Source organism: Chelonia mydas, chromosome 15, assembly GCF_015237465.2.
Source record: "Chelonia mydas isolate rCheMyd1 chromosome 15, rCheMyd1.pri.v2, whole genome shotgun sequence".
Taxonomy (NCBI): Eukaryota; Metazoa; Chordata; order Testudines; family Cheloniidae; genus Chelonia; species Chelonia mydas.
Window position 1 is genome coordinate 22,804,812 of NC_057856.1, and position 24,448 is coordinate 22,829,259.

A 24,448-nucleotide genomic window follows, 5' to 3' on the forward strand; every position below is an offset into this window, starting at 1 on the left:
AGTTGAGACCCTGGGGGTGCTGCAGTACCCCCCGTTCCCGTGCCTATGAACACAGTCACTGATAATTAGGACTGGATTGCAAATGATTCGCTAATCAGAGAATGACTACATTGCCCAAATTAATAGTTAACCTGCTCTAGTACATGGCCTTTTCATTGGCTCCCAAGGTAGGAGTTTGCTCTTCATGTGCATCTTAATGCACATACCCCTTGATTTCCTACAGAATTTTAAAAACACTGAATTCCTGCATAGAGCTGTACTTGCAGGTCTCTGCACAACATATCTATTAATGTTGATAACAGCTCTTCCTTCCCAGGGAGGTTTGCCTGCCTTGATCTAGGAAGCACTCGTAGGTGTTGTTCTACATTTTTAAGCAGACCTCAAAAAAGAATACAACCATTTTGGAAAGTTCTGTTTTTTCCAAGTCATGCAGTGCTGTATGTACACCCCTATCTGGACTTGATTTTTATCCCTGAATGCCAGTACAGGAATAAAGATGGTGGAAACACCTGCTGTTGAATTAGAAGATGGTGAATTAAGAACTTGATGCTATTTTCCTGATGACGTGAGACTCTCAAGGGCCGGAGTGGAACGGCAGTATTTGGGGAAAATGAATTGTTAATTCATTTTTCTAGTCTTTTGAAGTTACACACAATTCAGAAAGGCATTGGTGCCATTAATAAAACTTCCATGAGCCCGAGATGTGGGGGGAAAAATCGGCATTAGACTTTTCCATAATTAATCCCTTGGGATAGTAGTGGAGAAGATGCAAGGCTAAAGAGTTTAAAAGCAGCTACAAAGAAGTTGGTGATGGTGCATGGGTTTGATGAGTCTGGGATTTAAAAAGGGATGGTGTTGATGGTCCTGTGCTAAAGCATCAAAATGAAAAGTGTTTGGGGGGCTGGGGGAGGAGAGACAAGTTACTTAGCTGGTGTCTATTTTTATGTCATTGATGAAACTGAATGTTAACCTCTTTGTACTTGAAGGGATGGCATCGTCGCCACCTTCCAAAGGAGGCTCATCGCCAAAGACACTTGTGCAGCTGGCTGGTGAGGCAGCTGGCGAGGCAGAATGGTGGCATCTCACCCTCTCTGCTCCTAGATTGCTGCCCTTCAGTGATCTTTCCAAGCTGTGCCTGAGCTTAGAATACAAATTAGAAGCCGCTTGGTTGACTGCAGTGGAGTTACACCAGCGCACACCGAGAAGAAGTGAGAGGGGAACTGAGCCTGAGGCAGTACGTCTACAGAAATAAATACAATAATAATAGGCTCAGTATTTCATCTGTGGAATTTGTATTTTGTGCATCAACACAGAAGGCCAAACCTGTCTTCTGGTGCAGATGTGTCGCCCTTACCACTGATGTCAAGACAAGCCATGTGACTCTAAAGGCAGAATTTGGCCCTTTTCTTGTGGGTATGTTGCTACTTTCTGTAAACAAACCAGGTAGCCAGACAATGTGCACATAGACCAAGATTTTCAAAAATGGCTAGTGGTTTTACATGTCTGTCTTTGAGTGCCCATTTTGTGACCTCTTCAGGGTGGTTTTCAGAGGGTAGGTGCTCAACTTCTACCAAAAACTGGGCACTCTTTAAGGTGCCTTAACCAAGTTACTCAAGATCAACATTGACAATCTTGGCCATTATTCCATATCTCTTCCAGGGATGTTACTCTGGCCCCTTCCTAGTTTTGAAATTGAGATTAATAGGTGTATGGAGGAGGAGATTTGGAGACAGGGTGTTCGGGGGAGTGGATGTGGGGGGAAACCATTTAGCTTGCTTGCTGCTTCCTGATGAAAATGTGAGCATTTGGCAATTAAGATGGCTAACCTCATTATTTTCTCAGCCAGGCTTACAATAGTACTGCCAACTGGATGTTATCACATACAGTAGGTCATAAAGTCTACTCAGTTTCTGTTTTTCTCTCTCTCTCTCTGTTTTTGTTCCTGGTGTCCCTTGCTACACTGCTACTTAGCTTTCTTTGTCATGCAAGATGTCCTCTTTTCCTAGGTGTTTGCTCTTCTCTCTTTCCTTGTGATATTGACTAGAGCTGGCTGGGAAAAATTTTCCATGCAACATTTTGAATAATTAGCTTTTTCTTTCTGACAAATTTCCCTTTTCTATCAACTTTTGGGGTGTCTTTCATTGTAATACTGAAAATGTGTCAGTTTTTGACAACTGAAGACCAAAATTTTGTGGGGGTTTTTTTTGACAGCCCCAGAACTCCATGGAAAAAGGTTGATGAAACCATACAAATTCCATTAAAAATTTCAACATTTGTTTTTCTTTTTGTGGAAAAGTGAAACGCATCTTTCAACCAGATCTTATACTGAATGTCTTTCCACTCTCTATTAGAACCAGTTAGAATTTTTTTGTGTGGAAAATGCAACTCTTTAAATCTAAATCTCAATGTTTCAAAAAATATGTAGATTTTGATGAAAATGCATTTAGTTTTTAAATGTCAAACATTTTAAAAAGGCTGAAATCAGAAATGTTTCCATTTTATCAGAACATTCAATGACCTTGTTTCAGAATTTTGTGTCGTGGGAGAGTTTGATTTTTTTTTTTTTTTTTTTTGCCCCATTTCAGAATGGGGGAAAAATATTGGAAATTGCAGAATTTCCCATGAAATGGAAAATCCAGTTCTTTGATCATCTTTATTGGCTCATGATTCTGCTCCATGTAACTGACTTTGCATAGATTTCAAAAATATCCTTTAAAATAGAGAGAGCTTCTTCTTTTTCAATAGTCTCATTCTTCCAGAGACACTATCACTTCAGACCGTGAGTCTTTTGTCGTAGAGGACATTGCTGCCTTTTTAGCAGCTGTCCAATCAAAGCCAATTGATTACTTACACTTCTTATCAATAAGATTTCTCTGGCAAAAAGGCTTAAGTCACCTACCTTCACTGTCTTGGTTTTCCCATCTATAAAAAGGGTAAAATACTGCATTTACCTTCTTCGCAGGGCAACAGTACATTTTAATTAGTGTACATAAGGCAATTTGGGATTCTCAGATGAAAGGCACAAGGTAAACATGGTTTTTATTTAACAAGCTTTAACTATTAAACAGTTACTTAGAAAATGAGTATTTTTGTTTTTTGTTTGTTTTAAAGGAACCCCCCTCCCCTGCCCAGACCTTAGGCCAGCTGAATAACCTAGAGAAACAGTTTTTTTTTTTTTTGGTGTGTTTCTTAATTGTCGCTGGTTTTCAGGGATATTCTTTATTCAATGCATTGGGCCATAATATGTCACTGTCCATCATGTCTTTACTTTTATTTCTAAAATGATTAAGAATTTGTTAGAAAAGATGTTGCTAAATGCCTCTAGCATGTACACACTTTTCTGAATGTCAATTAATTTTTGGCATGTCATTGAAGTTAAATCTTTATTTGTTGGTAGATGATTGATAGGATAGGTCAAAAATTATTTGAGGTTTGGTACGTTCACATTGTGAAGGTCTTTATACTGAAGTCAACCACCAGCGAACAGAGGGTATGCCTACACTTCAATTAAACATCTATGGCTGGTCTGAGTCTGCTGACATGGGCTAGCCATGGGTGCTTAATTGCAGGGTAGACCTACCCAAAGGGACTTGTGTTCAAACATGATTATTCCATATAGAAGCACTTCCTCTTTAGAAGGCTCTTCCTGGGTGCAATACCATCCTGTGCATCACTGAAAACTGTAAGTAGCACTTTTTCAGCCAATTCAGATCAGATTGTAATAATGAATGACTTCTGTTGATGCTCAAGATTAAATGGTTTCAGAGTAGCAGCCGTGTTAGTCTGTATTCACAAAAAGAAAAGGAGTACTTGTGGCACCTTAGAGACTAACAAATGTATTTGAGCGTAAGCTTTCGTGAGCTACAGCTCACTTCATGAAATAAATAAATTTGTTAGTCTCTAAGGTGCCACAAGTACTCCTTTTCTTTTTAAGATTAAATGGATTTTCCATTCCCTGAGGGTGGAGTTCAACCCTATGCATGGGACTTAAGTGGGATCTATACAGAGGGCCAGCATAAGGTCCCCATTCTCTTCAGCAGGGTGGTAACTTTAAGCACATGTTTAAGTCTGGTTGAGCTCCAATATGACTAAGCATAGGCTTAAAGTTAGGCACTGATTCAGGGAAGCATGTGCTTCTCATCCTATTTTGAAAGCTTGAGTGGGATGTAAGTGATGTGTAGTCCTTGCACAGGACTTGTGCATAGGGATGAATTTTTCATTTCCTGCCAGGATGCACCCCATGTTCTTCATAGTGATATGATTATGGCATAATTCTGATGCATTTTGTACAAGATGGGTCATGTGAGGTGTCATTGGAAAAGTTTTTTGATTTGCTGAATATGATTATCATATTTGTATGCACGTATCATTTTTGTATCTAAAGTTAGGAATATTGACTATGTACCCGTATTTCAACTATGCTTACTCTGGGTGACACCCACAACTAGCTTTTCTGATACAACAGTGAAGAAGCCAGACAGTGCTGATGGCCCATCAGCAAAGACAATGGACCTTCCTGTGAACATTCCAGACAGCCTGTAAGTAATGGCTGCTATAACGCAGCAAGGTCATGTGACCAGACCACATGTGTCTGGATGTCATCTTGAGATGTCAGTATTTTTCCACAAACCAGTCTGGGAACCAAGTTGTGAAACAAAGGGTTCCTGCCATATGCTAAATCTATATAAGGCAGGGAGTGAAATCATCTCTGATTCTTCACTCCCCACAGAAGAAGACTCCTGGAAACACCTGAGGGGGGGAAAAGACTGAACTGGGGGAAGTGCTAGACCCAGGCTAAAGGGATTTCTAGCCTGTGTGAGAGAGACCTGGGGATTCCAAGCTGTGAATCCAGTGTAGCTTCTCCCTTAAGAATCTGTAGCGTGCTTTTATCATCAGCTAGAGTGAGAATTAGTGTATGAATTTGCTATCTGTCTAGTACCTTAGGCTTAGTTTGCATTTTTGTTTATTTGCTAGATAATCTGCTTTGATCTGTTTGCTATCACTTAAAATCTATCTTTTGTAGTTAATAAACTTTGTTTTTGCTTTATCTAAATCAGTGAGTTTGGACTGAAGTACTTGGGAATCCTAGCTCAGAAAGGCTGTTGCATATTCCTCTCCACATTGGGGGGGAAGGGGGCAAACTCTGAGCTTACGCTGTATAGTTCACTGTGGAGTGCAAGACAGTATAATTTTGGGTTTATATTCCGAGGGGTTGCGTGCCTGGGGAGCTGAGAGTTACCTCGGCTTTAGCTTTTCTACTCTTGGTTTGTGTAGTGGCTAGTCAGAGCCTGCGTGTAACTGCAGCTGGGTGTGCCCCTACCTGTTTGTATGTAGGTGGAATTGTAAAACCAGGAGTGTGTCTGCAGCTTGTCACAGCTGTGCAGTGTGAGAGGGAGCCCAGGTTGGTGGGTCAGAGGGCTCGATGGTACGCCCAGTTCCAGGTGGCATCCCAGTGGGAACCCGCCATAGGGACATCTTCAGAAACACAAGAAATTAATCCAACTTCGTCACTGTTTTCTTTAATCCATCTAATTCCCACAATTAGAATGTTAAGCTTTGATAACTCCACAGATGGTAAGCTACTAGTTACTTTCTTCTGCTCCTTAAGCCAGGTCAAGGCTCCAACGGGGCTAATGTAGTTTAGAAATGGATATAGATTTTATTTTATTTTTTTTTTTAAGGAACTCTGAGATCTTATTTAATTCTTACCATCTATTTAGACATAAAACATTATTTATTATAAAAGAGAGATGAAAGGGGATTTTTAATTGGAACTTTGAATTAATTTCAAAATGCAATTTTTCCCCTTTGTGTGAGAATCAATTTTGTATGTGTGCTTATTTCACAATTAAATTTGAGACAAATGTTTTTTTTATGGATGCTTAGACTTTTTGAAATGGTTGTACACGGAAATGATTTTCAGATACATGGAAATCTCACTTGCTGCAACAAATAATGAATACATGTAATGGAAAAATTCCTTAAAACCATTTTTTGGAAATATTAGCAGAAGCTTAATAACAGTATAAAACTTATTGCACTTCCAGCTCCAAAAGCTTATTGTATGCTGTAAACAATCATTTGCTTTTTTTTTCCCCCCTCTGGAGAGACCATTTTCTTTATTAAATATTTTGGACTGTGAGTTATTAAAAATGTGTCCTTTCATTAGTTCAGGTAATTGGTGTCATTAGCATTTTTATGTACAAAGTGTTTGTTCCTTTTACGAGTTTTGACTCCCATATTGAAAACTGAGAAGTGAATGAATAACAAATATTTATTTATTTATTTATTTATTTATTTTTTGGCTTGGTACCTGAGAGTTTATTTTGAACAGATCTTGCTTTTTTCAAATTTATTACTTAATGTTCTGCTGTAAATGGAACAATACACTTGAAAACTAGTTTGCTTTTTGCCTGTAAATTAGGAATAGCTAAAGAATTTCAGCCAAGTTTTTATAATGGGGCAAGATGTACTTCAAGCACATTCCTTGCTTTTTTTTATCAGCATTTTATGCTAGGATAAATCACCAAGGGAGAGCAAGTGTGATCACAGGATTGTAAATGCCCATTTTATTCGGGCTGCTTTTGCATAGTGAAAGGCCATAGCAGGATTAATTTGATCATCAGCTGACTTTGATGAATACCTGTAAGCAAAATCACTTGGAGAAAGCATTTTGAAGGTGAAAAATATGGTTGCTTAGGAACACGAGTTGCCATATCTGAACAAACCAAGAGACCATCTAGGTTCCAACAAGACTATCCCTGCTCCCAAAGAACTTAGTTTGTCAGTGATAGCTAGAGAGAGAAACTTGGTCACTTGATTCTCAAACACTTGCTCTAAATGTAGATGTGCTGCCAACCCATTGGGGGCTATTCTTTGTTCTTCTGTATTGTATTAACTGATACATCGTCGGGAAATCTATACTTCAAAGCACTGCTCTGGAAGTAAATGCAGTTATGCCTGCTTATCTGGTCCCTGGTTTGACAATGCAGACCCAACATTGTTTTGGGAGGGATCGTGTTAAAACAGATGTCCTGGGATTTCACATAAATGCCTTTAAGCTAATAGCCCCACGAGGGTCCTCAGACTTCCAATCTACCTCCTATCACCCCCGCCCCCCTCACCCTGTCCTCCCAAAGTGGGAATACAGATGGTCAGGAAGTTTTTCAGCAAAATGTTGTTTCATCAAAACGGAAAACTTTGGTGGGAACAGGTTGGGGTGGTTTTGACAAGTTTTCTCAACTCAAAGTTTGTTCGAAAAACTATCAAAACCAAAAACTTGTTTTTCTGGTTTGGAACACTTTTGTTTAGAAATTTAAGGTAAACATGGTACAGTTTAGTACCATTTACTTGGTAGAAACAGTAGAAGATGCTCTGGTAATGGCAGTGAAAATGTGACTCTCCCACCTGCTCTAAGACGCAGCCCACTATCTCCGTAGGCTGAAAACACATCCCCCTTCCTGGGTCTTGACTTGTTCAACAAAAAATGAACACTAAGACAACATAGGGCTTGACTTTCCAAAGGGCTAAGCATCTGACACAATGCCAAAGCCAATAATAAATCTGGGTATTCAGGAACTGTTAAGATTAGACCCATAAAATCAACTCCAAACCTTCACTGCCCCAACCAAATCTACCCCATCAGAGCAGCCCAGATCTGAAATCTGCTTCCTTCCTTTTTCATTCCCTCCTGGCTTAATTTTGTTGGCAGTTGGTGCAGTGGGGGGACCATTCACCCCCTTCTGCCTTGGTCCAGTGTGAGGTCTGTCCATCTAATTAGAGGGCAACAGCAGTGAAGCTGTGTCACTTGCACCCACAAGGCACTCGGTGGGTGTGCAAAAGGAGTGCAACTTACAAGGGGTGAGAAGGGCAGAGAAAGTAGGATGTGGTGGGAGATGATGCAAGATGAAGATTCTCTCTCCCTCCCCTCTCCCCACCCCAAATAGGGTCCAGGAAGCAAATAGAGCATGCTCTGTAAGTGAGGGAGGCAGGAGATCTTCGCATAAGAAAGATGTCAGCTTATAAAGAAGCATTAAGTGGCAAATGGGGCTGCACTCAAAGGCTGGAAGAAATGTTTGCTCTGAAGCATTGACAGCTAAATGTAATAACAAAGGCCTAAACTGAAGCACGCAGCAGACTTCCTTCTCACGCTTGCTGTTTGTTATGTGAGAGTTCAAAGCAGCTCATTAGGTGAGACAGAGAATAGGGCCCAGAATAATGACTGGAAAGAAGAACCCTGTTTTTATTATTGGCTTTGTCAAGCTGTCAATGGATCTAACACTGGCTGCTAACAGGGACAACTCAGCTATCGTTGCATAGGTGTAAGGGGTAAAGTTATTTCTCACAGCTTGGGTTGTAGAGTTTCACTTAATTCCACTTCTCCAACCCCGGGAGCTATTCTCGTCAGTTCTGATCAGACAGGACTTGTAAGACTGTCAACAGTTCTGTCAGTCACAGGAGATACAGAAGGCTGCAGTGGGTGAAGGAGATGTTTCCATATGTGCCGAAGCCCTACCCTGGGGCACTGTACTGAGTGCAAGACTTTGTCCCCTGTGGGGAATCTTTTTCTCCTTGGTGTAGAGGATTGTGTATGGGGGGGTAGAAGCGAGGAGTTACTGAGTTCTAATCCCAGTCCTGACTTGCTGTATGTCCTTGGGCAGATCATTTAAATTCTCTGTGTCAAATTCATCCCTGCTGTAACTTCAGTGTGTAGTTACCTCTGGCACATATCTGGCCCTCCAAGTGTCAGTTTCCACACATACAAACTGAAGATACTTGCCTACTTCAGTGAGGCGTAACTATGGGGTTCGTGGTTTTGTTCAGTGCTCTGTAAATACAGCTTACTACCCATAGGTAAGCATAATTGACCACAGGCTGCCCCAACCTCTACTCCTGAGCTTTAGTTGGGCTGTACAGAATATAAATATGGGGTAGGATTTGGTCATACATATTCTGGTATCATTTGTGTGACAGAGGATACGAGTGTAGATATAGGGTGAACAGTACCAGCCTTAAAGTGCTTGGTGGCCAGATGCCGATGTTCTGCCTTTTCCCCTCTCACTCATGCTCTCATTTTCTTCCTCCTTCTCCTGGTCAGGGCAAGCCTGCCTCATGCCCATCCAGGCCATGAGAGTTGGTAGCAGACCTCATCCACCTGGGGAGAGACCATCTTTTCATGGATGAACAGTGGGGCTGCTTTTTGGTGAAGGATTATTTCCCCTCTGTTTCAGTCCCACATTGTAAATCTCACTCATTTAAAAAACAAAACACCGACCCATCCCTCTGTCAGAATGTTACAGCTTGATCGCCCCAAAGGGGAGCAAGCAGATCCTGCTCCTGTGGCCTCAGGAGGGGCGCATAGGTCACATGCACCAAGGCAGTCAGGAGTAGCTGCTGCAGATGATATCATAAGCCCCTGGTTAAGGTGCCAGGAGCCAGAAAGCTGTGGATTGACTGGATTGACTTGTTCCAAGACACATGAGCCACTTGCCAGCAAAAGAAGCAAGCAGGGTTGGATTAAGGCAATCCAGGGCCCTAGACACATCATGACACACAGCCCCACATGCTTCACCCACACAGTCCCATCGCTCACTTGGAATAAGACTGGTGGTAGGGTTCCCTCCCTTCCAAAGAGGCAGGGGCAGCAGCCTGGGCCTCTGCTGTCTTTGGGCACAACAGAAAGGACTGAGCACCCACAGCGAAGTGAATGTGAGCTGCAAGTTCTTGGTGCTTCTGAAAATCAAGCCATGCACATCTCAAGTTGGGTGTGCAAAAATAGGGGCAGGCCCGGTCAGCAGCCACTTCCAAACATTTTCGCCATAGAAGCTTGTGGAAGATGTCCCACCAAGGCAAGGGGCAGAGGTTGGATTTGAACTCTAATGGTCTAACTTCCAGTGCTGTGCTTTAGCTAGTAGCTTTTCTCATGCAACCAGCCACTAGCCATTGCTCTTAAATATAACTTCTCAGCTCCCTGGGAGATGTCTGGATGAAATGGATTTGCCACATCAAGCACATTTACAGTGTGATAGGTTCGGTCATAGAGACCCCCTTGGGACTGTCACCTGATGTGCTGAAATTACCTCTGAGCCCATTTTCCCTGCCAGCTTGGGACTTCCAGAACCCTGTCTGGTTGAGCCAGACACACTAGCTTGCTGTAACACAGACCAGTGTCTGGTCCACGCCCGAAAAGCTGCAGACTTAACTGAAAAACAGCTCAGGAGGTTACCTATCTTCAGCACCCAGACACCCAGTTCCCAATGGGATCCAAACCCCAAATAAATCCATTTTACTCTGTATAAAGCATATACAGGGTAAATTAATAAATTGTCTGCCTGCTATAACACTGATAGAGAGAGAGATGCACAGCTCTTTGCTCCCCCAGGTATTAATCACTTACTCTGGGTTTATTAATAAACAAAAGTGATTTTATTAGTATAAGAAGTAGGATTTAAGTGGTTTCAAGTAATAACAGAACAAAGTAAGTCACCAAGGAAAATTAAAGCAAAAACATGCAAGTCTAAGCCTAATACATTAAGAAACTGATTACAGGTAACATCTCACCCTCCGAGATGTTCCAATAAGCTTCTTTCACAGACTTGACTCTTTCCTAGTCTGGGCCCAGTCCTTTCCCATGGTACAGTCCTTGTTAGTTCCAGCAGACCTCTCACGTGGTAAGCAGGGGGTTTCTCATGGCTAACCACCCCTTTTGTCTTGCTTCACCCCCTTTTATAGCTTTGGCACAAGGCAGGAATCTTTTATCTCTCTGGGTCCCCACCCCTCCTTCTAAATGGAAAAGTACCAGATTTAAAATGGATTTCATTATCAGGTGACATGGTCACGTGTCACCGTAAGACCCCTAGTCTCCACTCCTCCTGGACTGGCCCACACGTACACAGGAAGGTTTGCAGGTAAATAAACCACTTACAACCAATTGTCCTAGTCCATGGGAGCCATCAAGATTCTAAACCACCATTAATGGCCCACACTTTGCATAATTACAATAGGACCTCAGAGTTATACTTCATATTTCTAGCTTCAGATACAAGAATGATACATCCTTACAAATAGGAGGAATATATTCAATAGGTTATAACCTTTGTTATGATACTTTACAAGAGACCTTTTGAATAAAGCATATTCCAGTTATAAACATATTTCCATAAAACATATGGAGTGCAATGTCATAGTGCCTAGTCCTGGTCTATGATTAGGGAATAATGATTCCAATTAAGTGGATTGGCCTGTGCCCTCTTTTGCGTAAGAGACTGTTTAAATCTTGCAGGGGGCAGGTAACTCCAGTGTGGTGCCGCCTGGCTTGAGTGCTGAACCCCTGTGGCACCTGTACATAAGGCTGGGGATGAGGCTGCATCTGGTCCGTGACTAGGATGGCTTTTAGAAACAGCAGGGCATGCTGGGATGCCTAGATCCATTATATAAGCGTACCGCAATGCTCTCTTTGTTGCCGACAAAAGGGAGATCCAAGTCGGAAGGTGGTTGAAGGATGCTGTACTGAGGTTTCTTTTTTCTTTGTCAAGCTAATATCCCTGTTCTCAATAAACTGGCTACAACTTGCGAAAACACATTGAGGCTAGCTTTCCCCACCTCCCTGACATGCCTTTTGAAAATCCCCCAGTGATCTCCTCCTTGTGGCTTTTCTTTTTCTGCATCACTCCAGGAAAGTGGTTATTTCCCTGGCATGTCTTTTTCTAGTGACTGTGGATCTTCATACAGGCTACCTGGTCTCAGGTGACCCACAGTGGCCAGCAGACGTGATGAGAGACTCACCCAGACCACCTCCACTGAAAGGAGCTATCTAACCGACCCAGGCAGCCTTTACAGGAGAAGTAGAATAAAAGCGGGGAGGGGAAAGGGTGAGTCTTGGAACTTCCTTCTGTTCCTGGATTTTTGTTCAAAAGTTTGACTTAGAGCACTATGCAGCTCCTGCTGTAGTCAAGGTTGCGGCTCAAGTGCTTGCCCTACAGGATCAGAAAGAGAATAATTATTTTTCCATGTCATGTGCCTCTTGATCTGCCATCTAGGAAGCTAAATCATTCCAGCATTTACCTTCAAGGGAAGAGATAAATTTAAAAAAAAATCTGTTAAGGAATGCACAGAAGGAGAAAGTCACTTGTCAGCCTGCTCACCGTACTAACCAGTGTCACTGCGGTCTTTGCTGAAGAACCTCAGGGATGAGGATGACCGGTACTGGAAAGGGGAAGGCAAAAATGACTGATGAAAAATGACTTCTGTGGCACCAGTCATTGAATTCAGCACCCCGTGTAGATCTGAGTGATGGCCTTCCTATATTTTTTTAATGGCAAGGTGGCCGGTGATCATATATGCTAATTCTTCTACGCTAGAGATGTTTTAATTGTGGGTATTGTGTAACAGGCCCTAATCATGGGTTGTTTGTTTGTTTTGTAATAATCATAGTTTAATTCTTGGCATCACCTACTTGCTAAATCAGATTTTGGAACTTAATTTGTCAAGCTTTATTTTTTTTTTTTTTCCTTGGGTTGATTTGGTCATATTGACAGTTCTCTGTGTAGGAATTAAAAAAACCCCTCTTGATTAACTGAAAGGGGAATGAAATGAAATATACAAATACAGCTTTATTTCCCCTCCACTCTCGATGAATATCTTGAGGCTATTCTCAACATATTTTATGTCACATGGGTGAGTGTGAAAATGGAAATGCATAGGGAAAATGGAAAAACATGAACATTCCTGTTACTGAAACAAAACTAAATTATTATGACAAATAAGATCATGAATATGGAAAGGAAAACAAGAATGAGTGTTTTTCCCGTTGCCTAGCCCTAAATCTTGCGTGATTTGTACAAAGGAAATTCAACACATAAATGACCATAAAGTTGAAATGTGGAGAGCTGAGACCAGTGTAATATATAGAAGACATACAAACTGTTAAAAATATTAAAAAATAGCCTATCATTTCTTTCTTAACAACAAAACATCCATCCTCCAATCCTTACAGCGTAGTTGCTTCAGTTCAGAGAATCCTAGAAATCAGAGCTTATTAACTCAACTAGTCCATCCACTGGCACGTGTAGGGTTGTTCCCTACTCTGCAAGTGAAATAGTGGCCCCACTGAAGTGAATGGCAAAACTGCCTCCAAAGTGGCTAGGATTCCACCCAATATTTCCTAGTGATTTGTCCAGTCTAGATTTTAACATCTCACTCGTGTTCTGGAGGAACATATCTGCTTTGAGACCTAAGTGTGCAATAGGCTCAGCTAGGATTTGAGTTTTAGGGCCAAATCATCCTCTCCCTGGGAAGAAGAAGCAGACATAGGCATCAGGAAGTTGCCAAATGATGATCTTCTACAGTTTTAAACCTTCAAGGTCTCCCTAAATGGGGAACAGGGATTGTTCCCTTTCCTCTGTGACCTGTGCAAGAGGTTTGTCTTTAAGGTTTCAGGATCATCCAGACTCATGAAGACTTGCTTCCTTGGCAAACCTGTCCACTGTCCCCCCGGCCTTTAGTTCTTTCTTTCCTACAAATTTAATCAATCCTGCATGGGCTGAACGGATCACTGGGTAGCACCAACAATGGAGACAATGATTAGTCTCAGGGGAGACAATTATGACGATGACCTTTTGTAGTCACCTCGTAGTTCAAAACCTTTCTCCCGCTGAAGTTTCTCTCGTATTGATGAAACTCAGACATAGCTGCAAAACAACTGTATCTTTGGTTAGCTCTTTCCCCCCCTCCTCCATTAGTTTTCATTACGCCATTCTGCACTTTTGCAGTCATAACCAGGACAGCAAGTGGAACTGTCAAAATGCCATGAAAGAGTCCATATTTTTGGCTCAACCACAAAGTACCCATAAATTTCATATTTCTTATGACATTTCCAGCCAGATTTTTACAGATGCAAGAAGTTCAGTTAGTTCACTAAGCTTTGGATAAATATCTGAACCAACCCCCCTCCCAGATATTTTTGAGTTTCACTCAGCAGCTGTAACTCAGTGAGCAAAGAATCCGCTTTGCTGAGCAGATGTTTCGGGTGATTGGTTTAGCTCTCTTGCCAATGTAACAAAAAACTGACATTGCCACTAATTTCTTGCCTACATCTGTTTTGGGTTGTGATAGTTATTCTGATTTTTATAAACAGCACACTGTTATATAGTTCATCAGCTATTGAGGTTTACAATATCCAAAGTGTGTGTTCATGAAAAATGTCTTTTAATGCCTCATTTTACACAGGTTCCTTTAAGAAAGATGAACGTGTAGAAATGTCAGCTGTTGCTAGTTCTCCATAGTCAGTGAAGTTGCTTGCCCTCTGCAGATGGTATGTATATAATTTGTAAAGTGCCACAAAAATGTGGCACATCTGGATCATGACTATACATTTCCACTGAAGGAATATTTACTGATCTTGGTTCAGAACAGGAGTAAGGGATGGAATAACTGGATTCTTTTTAGGCCTGAGTTTTAACTCTCTGACTGGTCTTCATGGAACTGCCTACCTGGGACACTATTATTTACTGAACTCCTGTTAATTAGCTGAGCCAGGAGGGTGCTAATATAGAACCTCTAAATGTGCATTTTTGTTGATAACTACCTCACCTAGTAATAATAAAAAAAATCTTTTTCTCAAAAACCCCCACTGATGCACCAGGCCAATTTTTCAGATGGCTTCAGTTATCTTCCAGCATCTGCCCTGTAAATTTTGCTCGCTGACCTGACTGCAAAATGCCCTTTTATGTCCACAATTTTAAAAAATCTTTGTACTGTGCCCATGACCAGGATATCTCTGCACCTGCAACAACATGTACAAAACTTGCAGTTCTGGCTGGTGTAAAGAATTGTGGACACAATTTCAACTGCTGCATTTGAAAATTGAGCCCATTAAGTCAGAACTCACAGTTTCAATGTTCAGATCACATTCCCTAAAGTGACACATGAGCCAGCCGATACATCTCCATGTCCTATCTCGATGCTGTCTGAGGAATCATGTAGGGAGAGATTTCCCCTAACAGATGTTTCTGTATTAGTATTCGCTATTCATGGAGAAAATTCTGGGCTGCTGTTCAGTGCCTAGATTTTTTTTATTATAATTTTTTTTTTTAAAAAAACATCTGACATTTGGGTTAAGTCCAATCATGCCCTTTCTTTTTTCTGGTGAAGGTAGTTGATTTGAAGTATATATTCCTGTCTTTTGTTTTACCCTGCCTCATTGTATAAGAAATAGATGGGCAGTGTATGCATATATCATTTCTCATAACTTGTGGTCAGCTTGTGGCATTCTCTTCCACAGAATGCCATCAAATGCAGTCTGGTGTAACTAGATTTTAGAAAGAAAAGGTTTGACAATGTCATATCCACAAACACAAGGTGCCCAAGCAAAAATTTGGGCTTTTTTTCACTTTTGGAGACACTTGCTTCTCCGGCCCCTAGGAGTCGCAGTGCCAGGGACTCACTTCCTCTCCTTCACCTGCCATCTTTGTGGTAGACCCCAGCTAGCGGGGCTGCCTTGGTGTAGTTCTCCTCTCACCCCAGTTTTGCACTAGTGTATTATCAGTGACTTGAAATGAGTTTTTGTTCCTGATTTAATCCTTTGTTAGTGAAAGGAGAATCATGCCCTGTGTTTTCACTGGAGGGTGGGGAGGGGGGTAGTGCAGAGAGCCAGGAGAGCAAGGACGTACAGAACAGGACTGGGAGTGAGGAAATAAAAGTGCTGGAGAAAGAGAGAGTACTCTTAGGTCTTGTCTAAACTTGGAAGTGACACCAGTTTAACTTGGTTATTTTGGATTTGCTCAAACTGATTGATTCCTATAATCTCAAGCACACAACCTTTCTGAATCTGCCAAAAAGCAAGCAAACTCTCAGACCCATAGTCATCTTCCAATCTGTATTCACAGTCCATCACTGGTAGTGCTTCATGGTTCGCTCCTCTCCCACTGCAGATCCCTGGCTTGCTCTGGCTGGTGTTAAGCGCTTCGCTTGCTGAAAATCTGAAAATACATTCTTCCTTCCTCATTTGCACAGTGAAGTATGAGGCTGAAAGGGCAAGAGGAAAAAGAAGATGGTGGCCCTAAAAACCTCCTGTTTTCTGTGATATAGCTTGGAGATTGACTCCAAAAATCTGGTTAGCTGGCAAGTACAAATTCAGACACGCTGGCTGCCAGATATGCCCAGCTGTGTGTGTGCTACCTGCTGATCCGTGTGTTGTGTGGGCTGCCTGCCACTTGCGTTACTTACATTGTGCTGGGATGCAATACCAGCGAACAGGAACCAAATGCAAAGTTAAACAGCATCTTTTTCCCTAGTTGAAGTTCTTTCTTCTCTCGTTGATTTGCTTTGTTAGTTTTCTCCTGTCTTATCCTACAGCAGCAGGCAGGAATGCCAATGATGAGACCATTTTGAGGTTCAAACCTCAGACAGTGGTTTGGGGAGAGTTCACCTGACCTGAAATTTATAGCTAATTGATAGGGAAGGATTAAATTATTCTGATGAAATGAGGAAAACCCTCAGATAATGTTTTGGTGTGCTTTTTGTTTGAGGTTTGAAAACATCTGTGTGTAGTTATAAGTCACAGTTGTTGTGCAAATGTTCGCTGTGGATTGTCCTCACAACTCCCCAGTAAAATAATTTTATTATTACAATAGCACCTAGAAGCCTCAATCATTCATCTGGGCCTTGTGCTGGGCGCTGTATGCACACATGACAAAATGGAGGTTCCTGCCCTAAAGAATTTGCAATCTAGGTATATGAGTGGATACAGGAATAGAGAGCAGAGCTCAAGGTAACAGTAAGCTCATCAGCATTGTCATCCTCCACAATTGGTCCCCTCTTTTCCTTTGTCTATCCTAAGCATTTTGAGCCTCACCCCCAAAGTCCATTGAAGTGGATGCAGAGATTCCCAGGGGGTTTGGGATGAGACCACACATAGTGCTCATCACTATGACATCTAGCCACCCTGTTGGCAGGCTTAACAGAGAAGCTCAAGAAATGGAGAGAGACTGGACTACGGTGCAGTGGTTTCTCCACCGGCTGGGCAGTTTGAGGAAGACTGCACAACTGTACGGTAGTAGCCATTCTGTGGGCCAGTTGAGAGCTTGGGCCTTGAGGGCACCCTTCAGCTGCGCTCCACAAGGGAAAATGTTCAGTGCGGCTGACACTCACCTTGATTCTTTTGGTGACAGGTTCCCACTTCTGCTCTTCTTAATCATGGAGTGAATTATGGCCAGAATATCCACCTTCATTATGAACTTCCTGGCTTTTGTTAGCTTGTGACGACCTGAATGCTTTAGAACTTGGTTCTTTCAAATTGATCAGTGGAGACTTAACCATCTGGAGGTATTAATGTGCCTTGTGATGGGCTCAGGCCTTATGGTGGAGGGTGTGTGTGTGTGTGTGTGCGCGCGCGCGTGATAGGCCTTAAAACAAATTGGTTTTGCCCAGTTGTGCAGCACACGGAATCACTGTTCTATTGATCTAACTGCAGTGAATTTCTTTCTGCCTACAGAAGATCCTTTTAACATAAAGGGAAGACATTGTGGAAAGAAACATGAGGCTCATTTTAGGAGAGTAAGGATATTGATCTAGTATATAAATATACACTGCAATCATTGTTTGTTTTATATGTATCAGAACATGTCCATACTGCCGAAGCCCCTAGGTTCATTTAAATCAATGAGATATAAAACACAAGATGTTGATCTATTCTAAAGCTGGCACCACATAGAGTCCCCAAGATGATGAGTGCAAATGCTATCCTAAGTGTGTGAATCTGTGGAGACACTTCTCCAAAATTGAGTAAGATCATCATTTAGAATTTAGATTACACCCACTCTTAATTCAGCCTCTTTCAGAGAAAGAGTGTGACCAAACAATAGGCCTTCCTTTGAACCCACAATGTCAAGCTTTGGTAGGAGCAGAAAGGGAGAGAATTCCAGACTCATGAACCATCAACTGAAATTCCTTGTTTCCAAGACCTTTCCTCCCATAATTCAAGAGAATTGCTACAAAATCACTTAATCTGATATCAGATGGTTTACAAAACATGATGATTTCTCAAGTAGTACCACCTCAGGTCATGCAAGGGTTAATTGACTGACATCTGCTCCTTGAATTGCACTCAGAAGCAGAGAGTACTCCAGTACTGCAGGTGGAGCACAAGTATAATCTCTGTTCAGTTCACACAGCTAAGCACTATAAAGTGGACTGCTCTTTTCTGCATTAGGGGATTGATCCCGTATCCTTTGAGTTTGTGAATTGGTTGAATCCTATTGACTTGAATAGCAGGTGGAGCAAGCTCTAGCTGAAGCTTTCAAGTGATACACTTAGAGAGACCCTTGTAGATCACCTCATATGAACATCAAAATGGTGAGATGACAAAGGCTTTGTCTGCGTGAAGTTGCATGGGTTTAATCAAAGTGATTAAACTAGGTCCAACTCCTGTGTGGACAGTCCTATTTCAGTTTAAACCCTGCTTTATTTTGGTTTAGCTTAAACTAAGGAAACTGGTATAAGAGTGACTTATTTTGGCCTAAGCTTAAACAGAGTCTCTGCACAAGAATTTGAACCGGTTTAAGTAAATTGCTTTAGAAAACAATTTAAATTAAACCAGTGAAAGGTTCTTATGTAAACAATGCCAAAACCATGAAGAACTGTGGTGAACTCTCTTGCTAGAGAAAGGGCTGCAACCTCTTACCCAAGTACAGTCTCGCCCATTACTGCTACCTGGAATGCCAGATGCCAGTGAGATGCAAAATACTGTAATCACTAAGCTGCAATCTTCTGGCAAACCATGGGCAATGCCTCTGAATAGGTGGAGCAGATATAACCCAGGCTAAATCTTTTAGCGGCTTAGAGTACTCCGATCTCTCTTAGTATGAGCACAGGAATTATTATTGGTAAATTTTTTTAATAAATGGACAGTGTGGCCAAATTTAAACTAGCTTTGTTAAGACTGTAAATCCCCCAAACTACAGGATGGTTGGAAATGCTTCGTATGCTACATGTGACATCATGTAAATCATTTTACAAATAAAAGGGCATATAATATCAGAGGTTTCTAAGATTTCCTTGTAGAAATCAGCAAGGAATTGTCTACATGCTGACGGCATCATATAGCTCATTAAGTCTCAACACCCTAGGAGGAAGGTAAGAATTATTTTCATATGGCAGGTGGGTAAAATGAGGCACTGCCTGGGTAAAGGACTTGCCCAAGGTTGCATAGGAAGTCAGTGGCAAAACCAAGAGTAAGTCCCACAGAACCCTGCTGTTGCCCTAGACAACACTGATGCAACAAGTAGAGTAGCAGGCAAGCTCTTTGCAGAGTGGGGCACTCCTAGGCTTTCCTAACACAAGCACGCACAGAACTTTTCAAGCCAAGGTGTGGAGAGTAAATCTACAGTTTAACTGTGTTAGCTCAGTTTGACTAATGCTTAGAGGACTATGTCACATACAGTAAATTACTGGAAGAAGAAATTCCCACCGAGGTAATGAGTGCCAAATAAAATGCATTAGCCAATAAAAGAACTATTAGAAAGCAAACACTTTTCACATGATTTACAACAGGCTGGGGCTCCACAATGGCAAATGGAAGGAAAGGAAATTACACCATGGGAGGACTACTACTTTTGTGGTACGTGCTGGAAACCAACAGGGACAACTTTAAGTTGCTGCTGCACGTGGCACACTTTAGTTTAGCTTCCCAGAAGAAATATTTGAGTATTTGAAAGGATGAATACCAAGGAAGGAGAAGGAATTGTTAAGTATAGTCCAAGGGCTAATTAGCAGGTGCCAGAATCTGGTTATTCTGATTTAGGAGCATATTACTTCATGGACTTCTCATGAAGTCAAGTACCCTTACTCCCACTGAGTGGTATCGGGGCAAGGGAGAAGAAAGATGAGTCTCAGATCAACTAGGAATGATCACCGGCAGATAGAGTTTGTCCCATTGGGTAATTGTTGGCTAGACAATCCACTTGCAAAATGAGATTTGGAAAGAGAAGGTGGGTAAAGGGAGGTATTGTGGCTCAATGGATTCACAGAGGTCTGAGGCTCAAGAGCTCTGAATTCTAGGCCCATCTCTGCCATTGGCCTGTTGGGTCATCTCAGGCAAGTCCTATCACCCCTCAATGATGGAGAAACTAACACATAAACATGGGAATAATGATACTTCTCTCCATTGTACGGTGCTTGGCGGTCAACTGATAGGAATCTCTATAGAAGCGCGGGGAATTAAGAACGGAGTTTTCAGGGTCCTGAACTAACCCAGCCTAGTAATGGTTTGTCATGGAACAAACCTTATTGGCACAATACTGGAGGAACAGGAAGTCTTCCAGGGACCGATCTGACAAAGCATATCTACTAGCCTGATTTTTCTGCTTTGGTAGGTGCCTTGCTCCTTCTGGAGATAGGTGATCATTGATGGAGGGAAAAAACTGGTGTAAAAAGTCACGAAAATTGTGTGGTGGTATGTTTACACATACACCCTGGAGGGAAGGAACGGAGAAAAATCTTGTCATGTTAACCATGACCTGCTTTGTACTTCAGGGAAGGTGCATGTTTTCCATTTGGGATTGGTGCCATTCTACCCCAATGAAGGGATGATAACGGGGAGTAGTCCGAAGGAGGCCAACATGACGAAAGCAATCTATGTACTGAGCAGCCTCTCACGTTGTTAAATGACACAGCCTTTAAACAGGAAGAAAATATTGCTACAGTGTTGTAATTAAGTGATTATTTTACACAGGCGGCTGCCTTACAAGCTCTGTATTGAATTACTAAATTGATATGCTGATGGCTTGAAATCATATTAAAATGATTTCGTGCCAGATCGGTGTTGCTGCATTAGGGGAGTTGGTACGAAAACAATTCTCATGCACTGTTCTCTTAAAAGGCACCAAGAGAGATCACTGATCATTATCTGTTAGGTTCGCTCATCTGGGGCACCTGGCATTGGCCACTGTCGGGAGACAGGATACTGGGCTGAATGGACCTTTGGTCTGACCCAGTATAGCTATTCTTATGTCCTTAAGTCTAATCACTCTCTACCTGGCACAATGGCCTCTTCTTAAAAGGAGATTTCCTGTTGCAAAGAGAATGTGGGGAAACAGAACCACCCCTCATCTGTGATGTTAACGTTTCCTTCCCCTGCCGGTTTCTTGACTACATTTCACAGTGATCTTCCCGAGCCAGTAAGGGCTTGGCACCAACATGGAGCTAGAGCAGTGGTTCCCAAACTTGTTCCGCCACTTGTGCGGGGAAAGCCCCTGCCGGGCCGGGCTGGTTTGTTTACCTGCCGCATCTGCAGGTCCGGCTGATCGCGGCTCCCAGTGGCCGCGGTTCGCTGCTCCAGGCCAATGGGAGCTGCTGGAAGCAGCGCGGGCCGAGGGACGTACCTGCCACTGCTTCCAGCAGCTCCCATTGGCCTGGAGCAGCGAACCGCGGCCACTGGGAGCCGCGATCGGTCGAACCTGTGGACGCGGCAGGTAAACAAACCGGCCTGGCCCGGCAGGGGCTTTCCCCGCACAAGCAGCGGAACAAGTTTGGGAACCACTGAGAGAGTTTTGGCGGAAGCTCTGGCTCTCCAGCCTCTGCTTTGTAATAATATCCACATACTGGCCTTTCTTGAAGCTGCTGTGTACAGGAGAAGTTCTGTTCAGGTTTTAATATTCTCTAAATGACCTCCTTTATTCCCCTGAAATAATCCTTTTGCATGCCTCACTCTCCATGCCATTGTTTTCAGTCTGTAAACCTGACGTAGCTTTACTGCCAAGGCACAGAAATATAAATTACGACGCCCAACAAACTCCCATCCCCCCCACATGGTCTTACCTTTGACCGTGCAAGTCTGCCAAGGGATTGTGCTCTGTCCTTAGCCAGATTAGAGGCCCTTCTCACGTGTGCAATGGTATTATAGCAGGCCTTATGCCCCCTTTTTATAGCTAGTGGCACCTCATTGACTGCCATCCACATTCAGAGAATAAGAGGGTGTTATACACTGACAACCGTTCAAAAGATAGTCAGGAATCTAGAGAGAGATGTCACAATATTGTGGTGTACTTTGGGCCCCAGATCCTTTTCAAAGAACCCAAAGGGGGGGTAGTGGGTCCTAATTCACCAAAAGAGAGGGGGTGGAGGTGGGGGTTGCCGAAGGACTGGGTGGGGAAGGAAATAATTGTTGTTCTGAAAAGGAGACTGGAATGACCGAGAATGGAAGTGGACCATGAGAAGACTGAGAGGTGGGAGGCCCACTGGATTAACTCCAAGAAGGCTATCTAGAAGTTGGGGAGGAGGGGATGTGTCTATTAGAGGAGTGAAGATTGCGTTAGAATGCGAGAAAATAGGTCATGGACCCTGGAAGAAGACTTTAGCGGTTTGGATTATTCATATCAGCTTCTGAGATGCAAAATGGAGCCAACAAACACTTTTTGGCACAAAGCTTTTGGGGCCAAAATGATGACAAGGTGGAATAAGTAGCACCTCTGCACAGCCCAGTGAAGGATACAATTTTTAGAGTCCTAAACTACTTTTATGCTTATGGTTCAGGTGTTCACCCCCGGCAGTAACTTGCAATCTGCTCAATGTTTTCTCTTATAATTCTGCTGGAAAACTGGTGGTGGTGATATAAAATACAACTATTCTGTGATTCTAAAGGAAGCATGAGAAAGAGAGAGGAAAAAATAACGATAGATTAAATTCTTAGCTTGTTTACTTGCTTACAACTCCCAGTAGAGAAGACAGGGCTGAATTTCTCACAGATCGCTACAAGCAGCACTTGCTTCAACTTGTGCTGTAGCCTCAAAAAAACCAAACCATTTTGCACTGGTTTATATGTACAAATGTCCTGCCTGTTAAGGAGAGGCAGGTTGGTCTTGTGGTTAAGACCCAGTGCTGGGGGTTTAAAAGTCTTGTGATTCAATATCTACCTTCAGCACAGACCCAGTCCTGTGTGAGTGTGGGCAAATCACGTGGGATGGTTTTGTTTTGTTTTAAAGCACTTAAGTGACTTAGGAGCAGCAACTTTGGCTTTCTGATGGTCCCGAACTTGTGTGAATCCTACAAACTGCCTTGTCTTTGCTAGCCAACGGAGGGAAAATGTTAACTCCAGGTCAGAACAGTCTATGTGGCAATGTAATGGAATACACAGAGAAGTTACTTAAAAAGCTAGAGAATGGCAAAACCCCGGGGCCATCCAGAGAAGCTGGAGATCAGTGCAGCTCTTCTTATTGGTGATAATAAAAGGAGTGGGCCAGATCCAAGTCCTTCTGATTTCAATTTCACGTTACACCAGCTGAGGAGCTCCTCACTGTATAAACAAACGTGGAGGAGTACAATAGTTGCAAATTTTTCTTGGAAAACCTCGGTGTGCAATTTATTTTTTCTGGCCAGCATCGAGAAACTTTCTGTCTTAAAATATTCATTTCATTGTTAACATAGAAGTAACTCGGATTCAACAAGAGCTTAAGCGCTTTTGGCATTTTCTATTTTAAAAAAAAAATGACGAGGGATTGGAAAACACCATCATGTCCTATTAGCACTTCTGCCAGTGTCTGGCCAAGCGATTCTTCGCTCTGATATGCTACAAAGTAGTTGTGAATGAGATGGTTAGGTCAGCCTTATCACTGCCAAGGTTGGAAAAAGCATGTGGATGCCACTGCCAGTGGTGGAGGAAAAGAACGCTTGCCAGATGGTTGCCTAGATCAGTGGTTCTCAACCAGGGGAACGTGAACCCCTGAGGGTCTTCCAGGGGGTACATCAATTCATCTAGACACTTGCCTAGTTTTACAACAGGCTGCATAAAAAGCACTAGCAAAGTCAGTACAAACTGAAATTTCATACTGACAAAGACTTGTCTATACCACTCTACATACTATACACTGAAATGTAAGTACAATATTTATATTCCAATTAATTGATTTTATAATTTATATGGTAAAAATGAGAAAGTAAGGCAATTTTTCAATAACAGTATGCTGTGACGCTTGTGTATTTTTCTAAAAGGGGGGGTATTTCCTTTCAACTGTTTTTTAAACATTTCTTTTAATTTCACTAGGCCAATTACATCTGATAACACAACAGGAACCAACCAGGAAGGATCAATTGGGTATGACGCTTTCCGCAGCTAAATCTGGTAACACCCCAAGTGAGGCAGACTCTAGAAAGAACTAGAAGACAATAGAGAGCAACAGAGAAAAATCAGTCTTTAACAGTACTCTAATGTCATGAAAAATCCAGCCTTGCAGCCAAATTGGATATAATTCAAGATTGTTTAAATGAGCCAACTTCTACATTGGTGCTGGCTGAGAAAACTATTGAAGTATTATCTGTACCAGCAGCGTAGCACGAACAAAAAAAAAGTCTTTACAAGCTGTGACAACCTCCGTTGGTGTATGACAGTATTGCCTTACGGCGGAAGCAAGGGAATATAAGAAACAAAGTGAAATACTGTAGCCTTAGAGTGATTAAC

General features: G+C 42.2%; 1 long non-coding RNA gene across 2 annotated transcripts in view; it reads left to right on the plus strand.

The window, feature by feature from the left end:
• Nucleotides 1-24,448, plus strand: part of LOC122463054 — a 113,215-nt gene that overhangs the window by 6,916 nt on the left and 81,851 nt on the right. Inside the window, exons 2-3 of one of the 2 annotated variants that reach the window (XR_006286033.1) lie at nt 14,227-14,311; nt 24,035-24,085. This is a non-coding gene — a long non-coding RNA (uncharacterized LOC122463054). The remainder of the gene's footprint in view (nt 1-14,226; nt 14,312-24,034; nt 24,086-24,448) is intronic. The other variant, XR_006286032.1, reaches the window with a different exon arrangement.